Below are 3,505 nucleotides of genomic sequence, written 5' to 3'. Positions count from 1 at the left end.
GAATGTTTAGAGGAATCTAAAGGCAGGAAGAGCAATGGACCTGAGATGTGGCAATGAGAAATTTCAATTTCAGTTCATGGCTAATAGATAGAGAATTAGGAAATTGAAAAAAAGTTAGCCCCATGGGCCTGGTGTTTATTCTTATTAGCCAAAGCAAAATGGATGCTTAGTGTATTGTATTGTTGCATCCTCACAGTCATTCTGTGAAACAGATATTATTGTTGTTGTAGTTATTATTATTATTATTGTTATTATTATTATTATTATTATTATTATTATTATTATTATTATTATTTTCATCATTACTATTACCAATTGTAGCAAAACACATTAAGGCATGTTGAGGTTAAGTAACTTGCCTAATTCACCTGGCTTGTTGAAGTTTATTAATTACCATGCAAACAGTGTAAGGGTGAGTAGGACAACTGAACCTGGATTTCACTTGGCTGGAATTTTCAAATTAGAAAGAAACTGGTGTCAAAATAATGTAGCTGAGGAGAGAGAGACTGCTCAGTAGTAAGGAGTGTGTTCAGCTCATCCGTAGATCAAATCATCCTGGGTAGGGTTCCCAGTATCTACATCAGACCTGGAATTCTACCTGTAATTACAGTTTGAGAAGGTCTGATACCCTCTTCTGGCTTCTACAGGCACCTGCATTCATGTATACACACACACACACACACACACACATACACACACACACACAAATGCACATAACTAAAAATACCAATAAATCTTCAAAAATAAGTTAGATAACCAAGAAAACATAATCTTAAATATTTCCCAATCTTTCCTATATTAAAAAAATGGAATATTTGTAAAGCCTGTGCTAGTAGAGAGGCAGAGGTACTCTTTTGGGAAAAAAATTAATTGAGGTTTCTAACAACAAAATAACTATAAAGCACTTCCCTTATAACAAGTGTTTTACAATTCTCTCCTTTAAGCCTCAAGTAGTTCTACAAAGTGAATACAAGTAATATTATTCTCATTTAGAGAGAACCTGAATACAAATTTAATGTGATTTAGTGGAGGGATTTCGCATCACCCTGCCCTATAGCATGCCATAGGAAACTTAAGGTGACTACAAGAGCCAAGCTGAACCACACTGGAGTAGCTGAGAATATGGCTAGAACACAGACAGCAAAGGTAACTTTGTGTTCAAGTACTTGATAATGTGTGTGTGTGTGTGTGTGTGTGTGTGTGTGTGTGTGTGTGTGTAAACCATTCAACAGGGCAGCAATGATTTGTTCACTTTAAAGATTTTTCTCTGTATTGGGGATCAAACTCACGGCCTGTGCATGTGACTTGAAAAGAACTCCACTTCTTATCTACACCCCCAGATCTAGCAATGACTTAGTCATACGTCTTAGATCAGATATTCTCTTCTGGGAAAAGGCCACACATAAAAAAATCAAAGACACTTTGACATTCATAGTCTAAATAATTATGTTCTTGAGAAGCGTGTTTTTATTTTTATTATTTTGACTGCTTTATTGAAACACAATGTCCAATAAGCAATATAGTTTTAAAGTCTATGTGTTGGTGAGTTTTGACATCTGTATACACATGTGCAATCACTACCAAATTAAAGTATAAACACATCTATCATTCTCAGCTATCCTGGAGCTTCTTAATGATCAGGCTCTTTCTCCACCACATCTCCTCGACAGCCACTGAGGTGTTCTGTGTCCCTACAGATTAGGATGCGGTTTCTACAATTATCTACAATCAGCGAGGAGATTTGTAAATTATTGCTGTCTTAGTCAGGGTTTCTTTCTTTCTTTTCTTTTTTTTTTTCTTTTTAAGCTTCTTTAATCCCACCTTCAATTTCTGTCAATCATCCTTAGGCCTTAGATAGATCTTACTGGAACTGGAATCCACTCTATCATCCACATGGAGAGAGAAAGTTCTAAGAGCAGATGTAATTGGCTATATTCAGAGTAGTCTGCTTATGGAACAGTAAGACACAGAGAACAGCTATATTTTCCTCCATTGTACCAGACCTCCATGGCTCAAGACACCTGACTTGGATATCCTGCCCAGTCAACTGAAGTCCAGTTAAGCAGGTCTTCATTTCTGCATGAGACACAGTCTGGCTGAGAATAAAACAACTGTCAGAACAGTGGTTGGGCCCTGCACCTCTTCCCACAAACTCTCCAGTAGATGGAATGGCTAAGAAAACTGTTTTGGTCACTGTTACATCTACTGCCTGCAGAGTGCGGCAACACAGCTGGCCACGATGACCACTGAAGGTGGAGATGACAAACACAGTGAACCTGCCCCATCTGTGCATCTCAGTTGGCTGAGTCCACATGTTCTCTATGATCCACATCTGCTCAGAGCTGGGACAGCTCCAAGAGCTTGCTGCTCCACAGCTCTTCTGACTGCTTTGTGGACTTGGAGGCGGAGGAAATTCAGACTGCCTGGGGGCTGGTGAGGGCCATGCTCTTGGCAGCTTGCTGGGCTAACCAGTGCTTGTATCTTTTGGTCTTGGGCTTCTGAAAGAGCACTACGGACATAGGAACTCTCAGTGTCGAGTCCATTTACAGTCACATCACACCAGTACTCGCCCCACCGAGTGATAGGGTCCTCTGGCAGCCTCAGAGCATGTGGGGCAACCACCACACCAAGATTCTTGAAGAAATATCCGGCAACTATTTCAGGGTTTAGTTCCCATTTGACATTGCTCTTCATTCCCACCTTCTGATGGGATGACAGCTTCTGATAGATGACAGCTTCTCAGAAATTTCAGTGTCACCTCTCCTACCTTTGTCTGGATCTTCTCCAGTTTTCCTTCTCGTCTCAGCGTTTTCTCCTCTTCAAACAGCTTCCTATTTTCAGGAGATGCATACACAGCCAGTCCCTGAGAAAGGAGCTTGTTACGACCCACAGATTTCTTCACTGAGACCAGATCACCCCGACTCCAATTTCGTCCACAGACTGCGTGAGGATGAGCTCCAGGCAGTCTTTGGGCCAGTGTTTCGTGTCCTCCACGAACTTATACACGCGGTGACGCTAGTGCAGGCGCAGTTCACAGCCCTCCCAGCAAACGCTCCACGATGACCGTGCTCTGACAATGAGAGAGACTGAAGTCAAGGCCCTGGGTGCTCCCTTCTATTGGAGTAGTTGGAGTAGCTCCTGCAAGTCTCCTTGACGCAGCCAAGCAGCACCTGCCCACCACAGAGCCCTACCCAGGGGAGCCACAGAGGCTGCCATGATAACGGACTTAGTCAGGGTTTCTATTCCTGTACAAAATATCATGACCAAGAAGCAAGTTGGGAAGGAAAGGGTTTATTCAGCTTACACTTCCACATTACTCTTCATCACAAAAGGAAGTCAGGACAGGAACTCACACAGGGCAGGAGCTGATGCAGAGGCCATGGAGGGATGTTCCTTACTGGCTTGCTTCCCCTGGCTTGCTCAGCTTGCTTTCTGACAGAATCCAAGACTACCAGCTCAGGGATGGCACCACCCACAATAGACCCTCCTCCCTTGATCACTAATT

General features: G+C 42.4%; 1 pseudogene; it reads right to left on the bottom strand.

Moving 5' to 3' along the window:
• Nucleotides 1-2,414: 2,414 nt before the first annotated feature.
• LOC116076393 lies at nt 2,415-3,216 on the bottom strand (annotated as a pseudogene).
• Between the last annotated feature and the right edge of the window lie 289 nt (nt 3,217-3,505).

This window comes from Mastomys coucha, unplaced genomic scaffold (assembly GCF_008632895.1).
Source record: "Mastomys coucha isolate ucsf_1 unplaced genomic scaffold, UCSF_Mcou_1 pScaffold4, whole genome shotgun sequence".
NCBI lineage: Eukaryota > Metazoa > Chordata > Mammalia > Rodentia > Muridae > Mastomys > Mastomys coucha.
Note: the sequence above shows the minus strand (reverse complement) of the source record. Positions and strands in the feature narration are given on the sequence as shown.